The 18658-nt window shown below is 37.8% G+C and overlaps 1 protein-coding gene across 3 annotated transcripts in view; it reads right to left on the reverse strand.

The window, feature by feature from the left end:
- The window catches only part of apba2b (amyloid beta (A4) precursor protein-binding, family A, member 2b), a 52391-nt gene extending 34019 nt beyond the window's left edge, over positions 1 to 18372 (reverse strand). The window contains exons 1-2 of one of the 3 annotated variants that reach the window (XM_015054823.1): positions 18179 to 18372; positions 15329 to 15366 (exon numbers count right to left, since the gene is read on the reverse strand). The gene's annotated coding sequence lies outside the window, so the exon portion shown is untranslated. The remainder of the gene's footprint in view (positions 1 to 15328; positions 15367 to 18178) is intronic. The other 2 variants (XM_015054822.1, XM_015054824.1) reach the window with 2 other exon arrangements.
- Between the last annotated feature and the right edge of the window lie 286 nt (positions 18373 to 18658).

Raw genomic sequence — 18658 nt, forward strand, 5'->3', positions numbered from 1 at the left:
TTCTCTATGGCCTCATTAATATTCAGTATTTGTTCTCTTCACAGTCCCACTCACTTCAAGATGACAACAAGAGAGACATGTGAGAGACAGAGAGAGAAGGACAGTGGAGACTTACTGAGCAGCAGGAATGGCACCGAAACCACAGAACGTTTTCTCCGCCACTCAGCCGGCCAATAACCGTTTTCACTGCATATTGCCAAAGACACACCCTCCTCCTTCACCCCTGACTGTTACCATGGCAACCCTTTGTTTTCTTGCTTCAGTGTCAAAGAGGACTGATTCAGTCAAGCATCAAAACAGCCCTATGCGTTGAATAAGTGCATTTACATGCACGCATAAACCTTCTCACCGTGCTTCCACACCATTTTTTAGGACTTTGTCTAACACACGATTAGGCAACAGTTTTATGGTCTAATGTGTTGAGTAAACAATTTCTGTTGCAACTAATGAATGCAAACAGAATCCACCAGATGGGCGTCTTCCTTTTTGGGTGGTCTAGCATCACACCGCCTTGTGTCACGGCTACAACGATAGGAGAAAAATTCCATCTTACAGTATATGATGTAAACAGCGGGGGACAGAGTAAATGTACTCCAGTAAGAGTAAAACTACTTCAAGACACATTTACTCAAGTAAATGTAAAAAGTAGGCATCCAAGACATTACTCAAATAATAGTAAAAAAGTATTTTGTAAAAAGGCTACACAGAGTAACTGATCATAACAGCTGATTAAATATTTAAAAATGTATGTCATCTTATGATTTTCTGGTATTTGAAAGACTAAAATAAAAACTAGAATTACTTAACATACTAAAAATGACAAATTTTAAGCAGAAGAAACATTCCTTTCCATTTAAAACATATAAAAATAACACTTACAGTATATGTAAGAAAAGAGTAAAGTACTTCCATTGACAATATATATATGTAGTTTACTGCATATATATCACTATACCTCCAAATGCCACCTATTAAGCGATTAAAAAAGCAAAGGTGATGTAACAGTCGCCTAAAATCTGCAAATAATCATGCCTGATTTCCTGTCTTGCCTTCACATAGGTTTAGATAAATACTACATAACGGCCAGTATAGAAATGACTGGAGCTTAGGTCAAATTTTATCATTTGAGAAAGCCAATTAACAAAATATGTTCTTTTGAACGTGCTTAGTAAGAGCCTGGAGACACTGATGTTGCTATAACTAAATTAAGACGCTTTACCAGCCTGTAAGGACATCTTCCCACAGTCTCTGGCTAGGTATTTTTCTAGGTTCTGATAAGAACACGTGTTTTTTTTTATTTTATTTATTTTTTTATTTTCAACGAATGAACCTGGTTCAATATATTGCTTAAGATGCCCCAGAAAAAACATGACACAACATGAAAGACTGCCTGGCAACAGGCCTGGCTTGCAGAGCTAAGTACAGCTAAACAGCCCCAAAGGGAGACAGATACTAGGGCAATTTCGCAGGGTTTAATTGAAGCTGTCAGTAGGATTTGGTTACTAATGAGAAGGAATAACTGAGAGTGAGGGAAATGCAGAAGAAAGAGTGGATTCTTAAAATATATAAAATAAGAAAACAACAAAAGCAACCTGAACATTACACAGCTACCTATTTAATGTCAGCAATTGAGAGGAAATGATTGAATGTAATAATGAGGTATAAGCTCTTATTTGTTGAACATGTTTAACCTCTCATCCAAAATGCATCTTTAGTTTTGAACATAATTCAATGCAACAGGCTTATAAATGGTAGAATAATCTCAATAACAGGGGTAATTAAGTTGCTAAAGGAGGATACATAAGTCACTTTCCCTAAAGACAGAAATAAGAGAAGAAGTCCAGTTACCTTCTAACTAAGTACTTAAGATCTTCATGTCCTAGAGGACTGAGACTCTGCACCAGTGTGTAACTAAAAAATGTTATGGGGATGATGCAAATTTGAAATTGGTTGGTTAGACAAATACAAATATATTTTTTTAATTCAATATTTCCTGGTGTGTATCTGTGGGGAGGGATTTAAATTCCGCTAATCCAGGAAAACTTTTTAAACTAAAAGTCTACGTGTGGAATTACATCAAAAGTATGAAAATTACATCAAAAGTATGAAAATATATTTTCATACTTTTTTTCTGTGACAAAAAAAAAAGTCACAGAATGAAAATCGATTATTTAGTGCAGTTGAGACTATGGCAAATCTCCACAGAGCAGAATGGACAAAAAAAACAAAACAAAAAAAAAACAGTCACCTTTATCGGTCTGCTACACTGGCCTGTCATTTCTCCTGAATTGTCACTTCAATTCTGAAAAGATGGAGGTGAGAATCACTCCCTGGCTGACACAATACTCCACCTCATCCCTCAGTAAAAGTCTTTCACTATTGTGTTTTTCACTGACATGTTTCTAAAAAAAATCTCCCTCTCCTCTGGCTTCTAATTCTCATTCCCTGTCAACTTTTAATCAACACATAACATTTATTATCCTAAGTAGCGCCCTGTATTTTTTTTTATTTTTTAAGTCCAGTCAAATCAGACTGCTGAGCCAGGGGATTTCTCCTTAATGATCAGCAACGCTGAAGGTCTGGCTGCTGCTGCATACATCGGCTGAATTACACCGTAATATCAACCCTATTCTCCGCACGTCAACCCCTGGCACATGAAGCATGTACTTCTACTCCCTCAAGCCTGTCTTCTGCTCTGACACATGCCTAAGAGAAACGCGGATAACAGTTATTGGATACGACGATAATCGCTGAATTTGGTGACAGCACCAAAAAGAGCGAGCCGCATTGGGCTGCAAAATACCCCCTTATCCTCCTGGCAGACAGACGGGCCGAGCCGTAATGGCCTGGCCCCCTTAAAATAGCTTGATGGCAGACACATCAAATAACTTCTGGGTTTAGTCACGCTCAGGGAAAAACAGGTCGACACAGTGCAGTGCTTACTGATTAGATTCACACCCGGGCTTTTTCCTCGTGTGTTTGTGTGTATGGATTTCAAATCGACCATTCACTGAAACCAAGCTCTGAAAACAGTGAGTCAACGTAACAGTCAGAAAAAAAAAGAAAAAAAACACAATTCATGTTTAAATTTTGTTTGCAGCGATTCTACTTGTGAGCATGCACATGCCGAATGGTGGAGCCAGACTGCTAAAAGCTTTGTGTGAGGTTTCGTTTGCTTTCTGTATCACTGGCCAGCTGACAGGATTATTCATTGAGACGATGCCTGTTCGGCCACACAGCGGAGCGGGCTCCACCCGAGACGGAACAAAAGAAAGCTTTGCTTTAATTATCTGACTGCTCTCACCGCGGCTGACATTTCGCTTATCCGAGAGTAACCAGTCAGGTGTGTGTATTTGTGTCGCACATCTGTATGCCTGCAAGACCGACTTACTGAGAGTATAGAGTTTGTCGCGTCCGACTACCTGGGAATGATGAGTGTGTTGGTCTGCGCTCCACATCAATCCTCCCAAAGCAGCCAGTTTCAGCAAAGTGTCGCACCTCTCAGCATCTTTTATGCTTTACTGAACCCGAGGGAAACACACAGAGTCAGGCAGGAAGATTGAAATCTGCTCAGCTCAACTCCACTTACACACAAACACATAATACATGTCATTCAAGCAGCTTTGTATGCTGCTGTAAATCCAGTCTTAAAAGTCAGGGTAATGTCTGTTCATGTGCGTATTTTACACTGAACAAAGATCGCTTTTTTTTTTTTTTACTTTAGAAGTGTATTTAGAGAAAGACTCCACCCGTGAGTCTCTGCCATAAACTATAAAGCTATGGTAATGAGGTTGGGGAATTTTCCTCAGATCTGGAAGCTTGGAGAAAACAAGGAGACAATAAATACAGCAGCAAGCCCCGTTTGATGGAGGAGGCAAGCCTGCTATGTAATAATGTATGATTCACAGCTATTTTAAGGCTGTGGATCACAAAACCTAGTTTTCATCAGGGAAATCTTCCAGAGAATCCTCAGTAGAAACCATGTCAAGCAAGAACAACCTAAGTACTGGGGTTTAGTGAAAACCCATCAAGGTCTGTTTTGATATCCATTTTTGATGATTTCACTCTATTATATTTGATTATAAGATGAATAATTTCCAAGATAACTACAAAAACTAAATACACATATATCTAAATTATTGTTGGAATTGTTTCAAGCGCAAAGCCTAAAACAAGTGCAGGAAAAGTCACAGAAGTTCAACGAAGCTTAATCAATTACGTTTTCTACAATTGCAAGAAACATAGAAACTCATTGGGTAAACACAATACCAAACCAGTAACTAGCACCCATTTTGCATAGAAATTAACTGAAGAACCATTAACTGATGTGAATAACTCTTCTAAAATAAAGACTGATAAATCCTAACATCTGGATTATGATTCACTTGATTAGCTTATTAACAAATCAGTTATTAGGGAAACAACCATGGTTTCATTGAATTTTTTTCTTCTCAGGTAAAATTCAGCTCGGAGCCTTAATGTATCAAAGAAAAATGATTGCTTTAGTCACTTGACTGTGTGTGTAAATACTCATTTGATTGCTGCCATCCAGTACTAATTAGAGACAGCACGGACAGCGTCAGGTCGAATGGGGTCGATTTAACAGCAGCACAGATCCAAAGATGACATAAACCTGGATTATCAGCATGTTCATTTTAATCCTCTTACATAACCATCACCAATGTTGGGTCACTAAACAGGCCACTATAGATAGAAAAGGGATTTGCCCAACCCTAAGTTTCACAACTGATCTAAAAACAACAAATTTGCACTTCTGTTTAATCCAAATTAAGTCAGCGGCTCCATCAGGCCCCCAAGGGCTTCAGAGACCCCATATCCGCTAATATTTTAAAACAGAGCACAGATACATAAATTTAACACTTGTTTATTGAGATTATCAATGCTGTTATATTTTATTCAATTGTTTAGGCATACATAAATTAAATGATTTAAAATTGTTTAATACAATATTTTAAGAAGCTGGCAAGTTTACTTTGTAAAACTTCTTACCTAGAGTTCTCCAAAGGATCATAATTCCTCACAGTAGGTTTATGTAAATAGCCATAGAGGTCAGCCTGTGTCCAGATTGAGTGAAAGGAAGCGCGCGCGACCCCGCTGAGGTAAAGCAGCGGCAGCGTGCGAGGCAAAGCGCAGAGGCGCCAGCGGTGTGATTGGTTCGCGCGCTGTCGGGTTTAAATGCATAAACTACAAACCTATCTATTATAAACCTATCATTTAGCAATAAATCTGCTCTGCTAGTGAAATGCTCAGAGCAAAAGAGACGCTTGCAGCCTGGCTTTAAAAAAAAAAAAAAAAAAAAAAGATTTTTTTTTTTCCTTAGAAACGTAAACTAGCAACGCTTAGCCTGGTGGCGGGGCTAGTAAAGCCAGGCTTATAATACACTGGGGGAAACCCTGGACTATAAAATGTGGAAATTGATGAGATAGTAAACACTGATAAGATTTCCCATCTGTTCAGATACTATTTAACAATATAATGCAAGAAATACAAAAGAAAATCAACAAACAACATAGTGGTTCAGAGCCTTAGTCGCTTTGCACCCATGCTTTAGTCAGGTGTGCAAAAATAAGTCCTCTCATAAAACCGTGGACTGGCTGAGGTGTCAATCAAAACATGACATTATTTTAAGCAATTGATATGGCTCAATAATGGCTAATAATACATCAAGGTTGGCGTCTATCTGCAGCAGTTTCAAGAATTTAATCAGAACCGAACCATGGCAGACTGAGTGACTGAAATTGCAAAAGCACTGATCCATAAAGCTAGTTTCCTGCTGAAATTCATTATATACATCTCAATAGTTCACAAATGTCTAACAGATACTACCAGTGACACTGAGCCCTAATAATGTGACGACAAAGGTGAGTCTGTAGACATGAGGTTTATAGGACCCTTTAAACATTACAGTGCTGCCTCTTTAATCACGTTGTGTTGTTGAAACCACCAGAAACATGAAGTAACACTGGAACAGATGATAAAAGTCAGCTGACGATGATTGCAGTTGAAATGACTACAATAACTAAAAAAAAAAAAAAAAAACGTAATACGCTGTTGGTGTCAGGATGATGCAGAGCCATAATTATTTCTTCCCATCTTGGAGAATACTGGAGCAGGCTGGATGGATATTCCTACAGGAGATTAATAAATGATGAGGGATGGCAGTGTTGAGTAGCTCAAAACAGTCTGAATTACTCAGATGTGCATGCATCTTCTTTTCTCCACCCTCTGCACAGGCTACCTCATGACGCTCCTCCACCTTCTTCATGAGCACACAGTCTGCTTGCAGCCTCCCTTTCATTATTCAATTCCTGACTTTCCCAGCTCATCTTGCAGCTGTCCTATTAGAAGAGGGTGGTGGGTATCCGTTTTTATATGACATTATTGAATAAACTGGAAGGTACGATACAGTAATGCGTTTTTTTTCCTTTTTCAATAAAAAAAATTCACACTGAAAATATACAAGCAAATCCATGTAGTGAAGTATAGAGTTCCACTTAAGCATTTAAAAATATAAAGCTATTAAAGGCACAAAGATGTAATAAAAATCTAACTCTTCTTTGTATTTTTTGTTGATGACTTTACAAGAACCAAAAGATGTAAGCTTATCAGATAAATATTTTGGAATAACTTTTACTTTGGGTTCAACTATTTGGTTTGAGACAGAGTGTAACTCCAATTATGTCCCTAAATCGTAGTGGCCTCTGCTTTATTTGGCTAAGCAGAGACAATGACACCTGCCCATCTCTCTGCTGTTGATTTTGATGATGTAGGTTGCATTGCAGGTCCATGTATGGCGAGACTAATCGGTGGGACTGCTGACATCATAAGTCTGTCTGTCTGGTAATACATGTCGGTGGAAGTAGCAGGTGTTCCAGCAGCTCTGAACAAAAAGCCATTAAGATTGTAATCATCCTAGTGGAAAGTGTGGCGCAAACCAAATGGTTCTTAGACCAGTTTGACTGGAAATGATCCACGCAATGCTCATTATTAAAATCTAACCCTAACCCTCTTCAAAAACTGCTTCCATGTGTTTTACTGCAATTTTTCTGATATCCACACAAACTTTCACTCTAATTACATCTTTATACACGACTCTGTAGATTAACTATCACCAACGCATAGTTTCCACAATTTTCCTTGCATCATTTCCTCGTCTCAGTTTGCTCCTGCAGTAGGTGCACAGCAGCCAAATTAAGGAGCTCTCAAGAAACCACTGTTAGTTTACCGAGTCTCACTTTAGAGGTAGATGTGTGAAGGAGATCTTCTCATATGTCAAACCTAAACTGTGTATCCAATATAGGAGAAGTGGAATGCCTAATGTGCTTTGGTAAGTATCTCTCCCACATGAATGACTATACCGGTACTATGCAATAACCTGCTGGGACACAGTAAAAAAGATCTGTGCAAGTAGGCAGGGCAGCTCTACTGACTGTTCCAAATAAAAATCAAACTGAGGACATAGATACACATGAAGCCTAGATGTACTTAATGGAGAGATAAATCTAAAATTAATGAGGATAAATGGGCAGTCCTGTAGATTTTTACAGTAAACATCCCTTTTTTTCTGCTTGAACGACATTAGTTGGGTGTAGACTTCAGCATTATGTGTTTTGACAGATCTCAGCTAATTTGCAAAGAAAGCTATTATGGAAAGTCATTTGGACCTGCAGGCGTTCATGTTCGTAGAGTGCACCGGATGCAAAATAATGTAGTCCCACAGATGCAAAAATGGTACAAAAGACTTTAGGCAGAAACATGCATCCTTTGAGTCTCAATGTTTGCAGAAACATTTATATGCATTTTCATGAAGGCATTGCTGCACTGATTGCCTGTGATGAGAGAATAAACATAAAACAAGCTCTTTTGTATTAGTGCAGTTTCTATTGGAAGCCTCTCTTACATGTTCTCTCCATGTTTAGATAATAGCTTTCATTGGTTCACTGGAGGCCCAAAACGTTTAAAAAATAACTTTGCATCTGATTCCAGACTGATAGATGGCACTGACTGTTTCTTGTCCTTCTCTGTTTTTTTATTTGGTACTTAATGTGTTATTTTAGTCTACTTGATGCTTTCAGACAACTTCTTTTATGTAGTTTGATTCTTTAGGTCTAGCAGTGATCACATCTGTGCTTGATGACCTAATCGTGTTAGGTCATCAAGCTGTCAGAAAAAAAAAAATTGCTTTGATCTGATATTAAAAAATGTTTGATTATTTGAAAATAAGAAAGCTATTAAGGGGCAAATGCTTTTTCACGGCCGGATACATGTAATTAAATCCCATAAAGATGTTAGTGCTGGAGTAATATGAGATCAAATGAAACAAGATTAGGTCAGTCCCATTCTCATTCTGACAGTAGAATGCCATCATCTGCTTCTGAAACCAGGCTACATGTCACACGTTGCCCTCACATCGTGCATCCCCCTGCCCCCGTGACAGTTTCCAGGTTTCAGTCCTTACTTAGCCCAGCCATCGCTGACACACATCAAGGGTGTTGGCGTAAGGTATCTGTCACAACAGGAAGCAGAGCTGTGCAGATCAAGAGAAAGTCAGTGGGTCTAAAGAGAACTAACAGAGGTAATGTTGCCCACAAACAGCACAAAATACCAAATATACTTTTAAAAAGATTAGGATTTATGAAATAATAAGAGCCTGTAAGTAAATTTCCACTTGGATGCATTTCCTGTTTCAAACGACAGAGAACCAAAAGTTGCATGCATTGATAACACACAAAAGAAGATCGTTGGGGAGCTGATAAAAACTTAATTCTTAGGATTTATTTATGTATTTTTTATTCTTTAGTGTTTTATTGTATGACACTTTTATTTCATAAAGCTACTTTACGTATTCCAGGAACTCTGTTTTTATTTCTTCTTCTTCTAATGCTTATATTGCCAGGAGTAAAAAACAAAAATTGAGCTTAAAAACCTCTTTTTCACTCTGGTTACAGTGAATCGAACAGAGACGGCGAACTTCAGAGTGTCTGACTGAGGGTGTAACGAGCAAGCTACAATTTATTTCACTCATAATAAGTCTTGGAAGGCTTCCTCCCTTAAAACATGACAGACGCTTTGCTTAGATTAACAACTGCTTCTGTGGGTACATTTTACTCTCATTTTCAGTGTTCGTGCCGGTATAAAATGGTGCCATAAACATATTTCTGTCTCTACTGAGAAGGAAAAAAACATAACATAATCACTTTAGCAGTAACTAAAACGATAGTGTCCCATCTTCTTGCAGTTCTCTTTGGCTCCCAGTATGCAGCCCTGCGGCCTGCATGGGTCCCACAAGTCCAATTCATACTGCAGTACACTGCGGTATTCAAAGACGAAACACTCAGCAGATCTCTCTCACAACTAAGCCAAAGGTGAAGAAAAGAAGTCAGAGGCCTGAAACAAGTGACTTTGTCCACAAATCTTCAATAGATTTTTTTTTATTTCACTGTATTCCAATTATGAATTGTAATTACATTAAATATATTACAAAATTCCAAACTATATGAAAAGATAATGTAAACACATACGTGTTCTTACATGTCCTAAGTTCCAGCCAACTTCAGGACCTATTACAAGATTTTTTTTTTAGTTATTGTCCACATGTATTAGAAGACAAACACTTCATGTGATTCAAGCATTTAAACATTATAACTTTTTACTAAAATACAGAATTCAGTGTAGTGATTTCTCTGGACAGGAATTAAAGTGCAATGTTTATTCGGTTTCAAAACACCGCCAATCAGGGCACACACATGAACATCAAGCACACATGGCAGAATCTGGTTGAGTTTTACACCACAACAAGACACAGCAAGGAGCTTTTTTTTTTTTTTGCAAGAGGTAATCAAACCAATGTGGGGGTAAATTTAGCTCAAAAAGCAAACAGCAGTCAGAATAACATGCAGTTGAGTCTCCTATAGCAGGCCTTTGGAGACTCTTGACTCAGGGAATTGCATTGGTATACTGCGCGCTCTCTGATGGGACAGCTTCCTAATTCTGTCACCACTGAAACTCCAGAGAGTGCTTTTAAGAATTTGGACTTACAGTCACATATTCTAATAAGTGACCATAAAGGCTAAGGCTAACATAAGTCTGTCTACATCAGTGGGGAAAAACATTTTGGATAACAGCCAGACAGGAAAGTCTCCTTCAACATAGTAGTTTAGTTTGAAGCTTAATCAGATTTTAAGTTCCAGTAATTAGAACATGTAACTCCATGTGTTTTAGTTCCACTTCTCATGTTTCTAGGGCTCCAATGGATGTTACTGTGTTACTGACACTGAAAATTGTGATAATGATGATGATAATGATGATGATGATGATTATGATTAACCTATGTTTTCCTGACACTTTTTTCTATACCCACTAGTTAAATGTGAACGGGGCTACATAATTACTTATTTCATTAAAGTTTGTGGATACAGTAGAGCACAATGATGTTGAATTAAAAATATGCAAAAGTTTTTTTTTCTTGTCTTTTTTGTTGCAAATTTAAAGACTTCTGATTAATAGCGCGTTCACATATTTTTAAATATTTAACTCAGTCCAGCACACCAGTGTGGGCTCCTTTTCCTCTAATCTGTCTCAGATTTCACTTGTGTTGTGAAAGTCAAATGCAATATCGTATGGAGCAAAACAGATCTTCAATGAAAGCATTAAAACAAAAAGGGTGAATCAAAATAACGTAAAAATGCACACAAGGAAGCCAACTTCCACCTAGAATAACTCACGTGTGTGAACATCCACTGTACATCTGGAGCCCATCGCCAGTAGGAAATGCATCACACTAACCTTCATAGTCCATCATCATTTATGACTGCCAAAGGCTAACAGTGCTGTCTTCGCTATGAAGCCTTGGATAAGCTGTTCCCCGACTTTAACAAAACACCCAGGAAACATTTTTGCAAGGTTGCTCGCTGCCATGACCTCCTGTCCCAGACATCTAACCAGCACTCGTCTCTGAATTACACATTCAAGGCACCAAAAGATGGAACAAAAGATAAACTTAGAAAGATTTAAGCCGCAGCACAGATAAACAACATGCATCATCAATACAGCCCAGTAATAAAGTTCTGACCTGCAGCTTTTAGTGCTTGATGCTATTAAGCAGATGACACCGATAGGAAACAAATGTGCTATTATAATATCATTCTTGTGTTCTCAAAGAATAAGCTATGACATGAATTATGCACTTGTCATTATAAGGGATATAATAGTAAAAGCCTCAATTTGTAACTAAGTCTGTCGGATGTGGACTAATCAAGTCTGAATTTCTACATATAGGGCAAAGTCATTGTCTTTAAATGCATATTAAATACATTTGAAATATGCTGTGGGCATTCTGTAGACCTGAACATTTAATTAGGTGACTTTTTTTTTTTTTAGCTAGAAAAGGTTTCATAATTTTAATTTCAAAAGTCCATACGTTCTCAGTCTCAAATTTTTAAATCTTCTGACAAATTGTTGTAACATTTTGGGTATATTGGTACAAAATATTTACAAAATTTAGTTTATTTAAATGTATGTTCCAAAAATCATGAAACAATACGATTATCACTTTTGATTAAGTATTGTGGTAAAAGGCAATTTTACTTTGTTTCTTGGTGCTTAGTTCACCTTAATTTAAGACATTTAAGACTCATTATATATGGACAGTAACTCAAAAGCCAAGACAATCATGAGTTCAATTAAGAGTTAAGTTCACTTCTCTAATGCTGTTAATGCTGTAACACCTGAATTTATTCTATTCTATTCTATTCTATTCTATTCTATTCTATTCTATTCTATTCTATTCTATTCTATTCTATTCTATTAATCTAAATCATTTTTCATAATTTTTTTTAAGACAGGACGTAAGTGTTTTACACTGCACTAGCACTACTTTTGTTTCAAATTACAGTATATTGTTACACTGATTGAAAAATGGTGACTCTAGAACCCATCAGTGTGTTACATTTGCTCTTTTGTCAACAAACAACATCCAAAGGAGAGGTGGTGTGTCAATTAGTTATTTAGGCTGACTGATTTATCTTTAATGCAAAGCTCCCCAGTTAGAGGGAGTGGGATCCCATAATACAACACAATATAAATGCAGCACTAGATTTTCTGATCAACAATAAAAAGTCAATATAGTACAGAACTATAGACTCAGTGGAGACTCTTTGTTAGAGCTTTAAGCAGTTATGATTTAACCGAATACTCAAAGTAGCTCTAGCTCTCCCACATACAGTCAACAAGAAAAGGTGAGGCGTACTTGTTTCCTCTGATCCACAAATTTGATGTGTCAAAAGTACAGAGCTACATCTATCTGAGTAATTAAAACCCATAAACCGATCATTTTCATGATAAAATATAATTCCTTTTACATTACAAAGCAGGATGTTGTTGGAGGTTCCCGTCTCCTCCCCATTATCTCGTGAAGCTACTCTCCACTAGGCATAAAAAAACCATCTGGTTTTGCTGTTCCAACTTTATCACCCAGATGATGAACAATCGTGGATGCCATCAATCAACAAACATGCCGGTCTACAAATAAAAAAAAAAACAACCGAACTTGATTATTATGCTCGAATAATGACACCATTCTGCATGCTAGGGAAAAATATTTTCCTCTGCACCTTACAGCACATGATAGAGCTTCATGAAACGACTACAATCTGTCACTACAAAGACAAGAAATATAGCACCAAGCAGATGTGAATTTGTCTGCATGCTCCCACAGTGAGAGCAGCAGGTGAGGCTCCCCACACATCTAAATGCTAATGTCACGTTGCTTCTTAAACAAAAGCAGTAGTTACGGTGTTGGCCCAGAGAATGCATCTGAAGTGATGACATATTGTAAGTGACAGCATACTGAAAACAAGAGGCTCATCTTCTAACTAAAATGACAAGAGTGAGGAAGGTAAAACTACAAATGTTGCACATGTGCTAATACTAAAATAGAAGTCACAGCTCTCAATACTTACAACTATTTGAAGTACAACGATTGATGTGCGTCTCCTTCAGCCACTTTTGCTGCCATGTCGAGCAAAGACTAATATCTGAACTAGACCAATGCCAACGTCAGTAAGGTGACAAAAAAATTGCAAAAGAAAAAAAACGTATATATGGAAAATATATGTCCTGCATGTGTTCATAGAGACAACACTGTGAATCATTAGAAAAACAATATAGCATTCCTAGAAAATCTACAAGTAATTAATAGCCTGCACGAAATAAATAGTCAAGGTCAAAGCAAAAACATCCATGTGGCTTGACAAATAACTAAGTAATTATAAGTAAATAAATGTAATAAGAAATGGCTCTAGGTGATTCCCTGCAGTGTGCTTCTATATCTTTAAAGAATCTATTTTGGTATTTTTACTCTGGCACAGTGCCTGGGAGCCTGTGTTTGAGGCTATAATTATGGTTTATATGCTTTACCTTGTTGAACTCCACCACAATAGCTAGAGATCAATATCCGGGTTGGGCTCCCTTTTAAAGCCAGTTCCACTCAGATAGAACCCTAAAGAAATGGTGAACCACAGCCCTAAACTGTGTGTCCTATCAGAATGTTTTTCATTTATTTTGTGTATTAAACTCATCTGCTTGGGAGAGCACTCTCAGTGTTTTTGATGGAACTGTGCTTATTTTAACAGACTCTCTCCTGATCAGAAGTGCTTCTACATACACAGATGCACTACGAGGACTCAGCAGGCACGGCTGAGATTTCATAGTTGAGTGTACAGACTCCATACATTTTTTGACAAATTCCTTCATTTTCCACAATCCATTTGGATACTAGCAAGTTGAAGAGCCAGTTAGGGAGAGTAAAAGAGGACAGTGGTTGATTTTTAGACGTTTGCTGAACATCGGGGGATAAGATTAGCTTCATATGTATCGGCCGATCACCAATCTCCCAAAATTAAGAAAATCAGCGCTGCAGTCTGGCTGATGCGCATCCACCTGACCGGTGGCGTCAGCTCTCAACCTTACCAGCTCAGTGTTACATACAAAACAGTAAGATGTGAACACCCTTTTCTCCATGTTGTGAAGTAGACCAGAGTATGCTGGGGCCTTAACATTAAACTTTAATTGTAATTTCAGTTTGTCAGAGTAAGTAAGATAATAAGCTGAGAGTCTTTAGATGTAAAAAAAAAACAACAACAAAAAACCCCAAAAGATTAAGAGAAGAGTTGTCACAACTTTATTATAACTGTTTATCAAAAAGAAAATATAAACATTATGCAACAACATAGCACAGATGATAACTTATCTCTAAGTTACAAAGACCAATTGGCAGTGAAAGCAGACAGCTAACAGTCGGATGGATCCAGTTAATAAAAAAGACTGTTTCCAAGCTTCTCTTTTTTCTTCCTGTTTCTCCCTCTCTGTGTGCTGCCTCAGAGCCATTATTTAGTGCCACCCATGATTAATGCAGCTATGAATGGGTTTCTCTTTCAGAAAGCACTGCAGGAGAACGGGTTCCTTTCCTTTTCTTTCTTTCCTCTTCCTTTCTGAGCCATTTAGCTTTGCTCCCAATCTGACCTGATTTAACCGCAAAGTGTGAAACTGGTTTGGATTCATTTGAGTGTCAAGGCCAGTGAAACTCTGTGCACGTTTACCTTATCTTTTTAAGACTGTTTATGCTCTCCTATTACATATATAATTAATTTAAGTCAGCTTTGTTAAAACAAAAACAAAAAATCACAAGTATCCAAAATACCATTTAAGGAAAGGCGCAACCCAACCAAAGTGAAAAACCTTTATATATTTTTCATGTCTTAATATATTTTTCAAATAATTTCTGAAAAACAGTGTAGTGCATTCTCTTTCTGTCTATAAATGTAATTTATCAGAGGTGAAAAATATTTAAGGTCATAGTGAAGGTGAATTGAAACAAGAACCCAATGAAAATCCCTGCAACCCTGTAAGCTTTGAAGACCTTAGATGCATCTTTCCTTTGGTCTTCACACTTGAAAGAGCAAAGCATCGTACCGAACACTCAGGAAAGCCTAAACAACACTTGACTCCCTGCATGAGCCTCTTCAAGCCTCAACTAGTGACTGCTTCAAAATCTGTTTTATGAAGCTGTGAATCACTGATGGACTTAAAAATATAAAGGAAAATAATAACACTGGATAATTAGTTACTGCCTTTTTCACACTGTTTCTTTTATTATTACTCAGACATCTACGTATTATGCTATGATCACAAGATACAAATGGGACCGAAAACAGAAATGTTCTCTCGTGGTCGTTCCTTTGTTACACACCACAATACCAGTACCACTCCCTGCCAGATAATTTTCTGTCCTAGCAGATCTGATTCACACCTGATGCTGTAATCAAGGGAAGCAGCAAAAACATCCACCTGTGTGATAAAAATCCTGATTTCAACTTAAACTGAAGGAAACTGAAGCTTAACCAGAGAAGCCAGCAAAGCTGTGCTTTCAAAAAACATATAAATTAAGTTCTCACCTCTGCTCTATGTTCTTTTCGACATCATTCCAAATAGACAGCCATGCATTCCTCAATATTTCAGTCTGACTTACAGTGAGCTTAGTTATCTGGTTGTACCAGCTTACAGATCAATCAAAAGCCAAAATCTAATTCAAACTCTGACATTCTTACTGCACAAAATATTTCCAATATATGTTACAAAGTAGAAGATGTTAAGATAAAAAATACTGTAACTTGTAAAAACTTTTATATGTCACAGTTCTGAAACTAGGTTATCTGAACCGAGAAATTCAAAAGGCGACGAATCACAGATTCTCGAATACTAAAGAAACAAAAACGGATGATCTGGTCATTTTTGTGTAGCAGGACTGGAGGCTGTCCCCTATTTCTGGCCCATCAACAGAATCGGTGTAGTATCCTACAGCTGCAGTATGAGTAAGACCCCAGGAGGCTACAGACTGAGTGTCAGTCTCATACTGCAGGTGTGGAACGAAGTGCCCTGTAACAAAGCACTGATATAGAAACCTCACTTCTAAAAATATTGAGTTTGCATATGTAGAAGTTTCTGTCAAAGCCCCCAAGCCGGATTTAAAAGTTGGACATTGTAATTCTTTTTTGTCACGTTTTTCATGGTTTTGTTTGTCTGAATATTTTCAAACATGTTTCACTTCACTTCAGTTTTCTAGTTTTGTTTTTAGTTTTTTTTTTTTTTTTTTAGAGCGACTTGTTGACCATTATTGGCAGATTAATAAAAACCCATCTTAGCTTGAGGACTCTGCTGAAATACTTTCACGATCCCTGTTCAGAAAACAAACAAAACAAACATAAAAAAAAAGAAACATGGAAGTCAAACATGCTCCAAATACCAATGGCACAGGAAATTTGGTGTGTATCTCTTCATTTGAGACATGGAAGTATTTCATCTTGACTGTTCAATGATTTATCAATAAAACAACCTTTTTTATTTCTTTTGTCTCTATTTATTTTACAACAGAGATCTGTTTGAACCCAGATCTGTGTTGATTTTAAGGGAAGTTCAGTGTCATAACAAAAACATGTGTAATGAGACTGGAAAACCCAGCTCTGTTAATAACCCGGTGTAATATTTACAGTGAAAATAATATGGTGACATGGAGACAGAAGCTCCCCTTTGCATGCAGCCTTGGCAGCACCTCTGCCAAGGCTAAACTAACTATCTTTAGACACGAGTATATCAGAAAATTTGCCATGGAACTTATTGCAGAATTATGCTGTATAGTGTAAACTATGTGACCCTCTACAAATTTTGTCTGGTTTTGCTTTTTTTTGTTACTATTGCTTCAAAACCTGGAAATCTTGAAGAAATTGTTGGATCTATGTATTTTGTTTTTTTATTTTTTTATTTTCTACCAGAAAAAATCCTAAAGATATATGTCTGATCATCTGTTTGTGACCTTAAAAGCTTAAGTTTAAGGACATTTGAACTATGTACCATGACAATAGTTCAAAGTAACACCAAATCCACCTTTCAATGACAGAACAACAAGGAGCATTAGGATTTAGAAATTCCCTCTACAAAATCCTGATGGCGTGCCACCAAACAAGTGGTTCTTGTTAAACAAACCTCAAATGTCTCTAAATCAAAACAATTTTTGTTAAAAAGGAGTGAAGAAAAATCCCTCCAAAACAATGTTTTGGAGTTATCAGAAACGCTCAATTGCATTTACATTAATTAATATTTGAGCACTGTACATTGTAACTAGGCCAGCGTTGATACTGAAATTGCTCTAAAGAAAAACCAGCAAAACAAACGTACCTTGTTACCATGTGACAGACCAAGGGAGGCTATTCAAGTGGACTAAATGCGATGGTACTAAACTGGCACGAAAATGCATTCTGCATGACTGGATGAAGACAGATGTACTATATAACACAAAGCATGCCCTGTCCCCTGCTCCCTGAGAACAAAGAGCATCCAGACAGTACGCATATCAGCAACTGTCCTTGCCTCTGGCTGGGACCAAAGGATATACAAACCCAACATCAAACAGGGGTCATGCTTTTTACAAAGGATTTAGATCTTAACACCCTGAAACATCCACATGTTCATCTCAAGATAGGGAGATCTACAGTCAGGTTCCTCGTTCTTTTCAACTTCACCAAATATAGCCTAGTTATAGTGTGTCATTTAAAAGACTTGGGGAGGAATGTGCAATATAGCCTTTTAGAGATTTGGAAGAAAACAGGCAGAAACAACAGTTGAACATAATAAGGCGTTTCAACAAAATGAGCTGGCACACTTTAAACTGGAAGGGACGTCGACTACCAGCACCACTTTAAAATGAATGAAGTTGCTATGACACGTAAAATGTCTAAAAGGCCCATTTGCAACACAGCCTAAATACAATCGATTATTTTAGGCGTAGACTGGACTGCGCATTAATGAATCACCGGGAAATGTAACGATAGGTGTGAACAGGACTTCCACGCGGCATATTTCAACTGAGTTTGCCCATTAAAATGTAGGTAGGCTTCGGGAAGCAAGAAGCCTTTTCCTTTCGAGCTCAGCAGCCCTGTTTTTAATAACACTGATGCTGAGGACAAACCCACACAGGCAGAGCGATCAGCATCCTCCTGCTTTCCACTCCCCCTCAAGATACCAAGAGAAAAAAAAAAAAAGCGACTACAGCATATATAGGTATATACTGTGTTATTTGTAGATTCATATAAAAAAGGAGCCTTACCTGGAGAAAGTCATATGTTTGTAAGTCCTTTCCTTTTCAGCCTGAGAGACGGAGCTGGCAGGCAGCGCATCTCTGTTTCATCGACAGCCAGCGTACGGAGCGCAGCCGCTGATCACGGAGCCCCGGAACGAGCATAACACGAGGCGAGCCCACTGCAGTTGTCTGGTTGGTGAAAACAGCCCTGCGCGAGAGCCCCTCACCTCACCCCACGGCGCGAGACGTTACTTGGACAAAGATTAACGAAGAATATTCACTGTAGTCATCCCTGTAAACAAAGCAAACGTTTTAAATACCTTCAGTCTGAAGCGGTTAAACAACACTGAGCCTCAATGGAAAACTTCTGCATGGGGCCTTCAACTTAACGCTTTTGTCCTAAAAAAAAATGGTGTGTAGCTTATAAATTCGAGGTTTTGAGCTTTATGTTAGTATGTTATTCCCTCATTAAAAACATGTTTGAGAAATCCTTCTCCTGTGGCAGCC

This window comes from Poecilia latipinna, unplaced genomic scaffold (genome assembly GCF_001443285.1).
Source record: "Poecilia latipinna isolate Pla-1442-1.1 unplaced genomic scaffold, P_latipinna-1.0 Scaffold1280, whole genome shotgun sequence".
Taxonomy (NCBI): domain Eukaryota; kingdom Metazoa; phylum Chordata; class Actinopteri; order Cyprinodontiformes; family Poeciliidae; genus Poecilia; species Poecilia latipinna.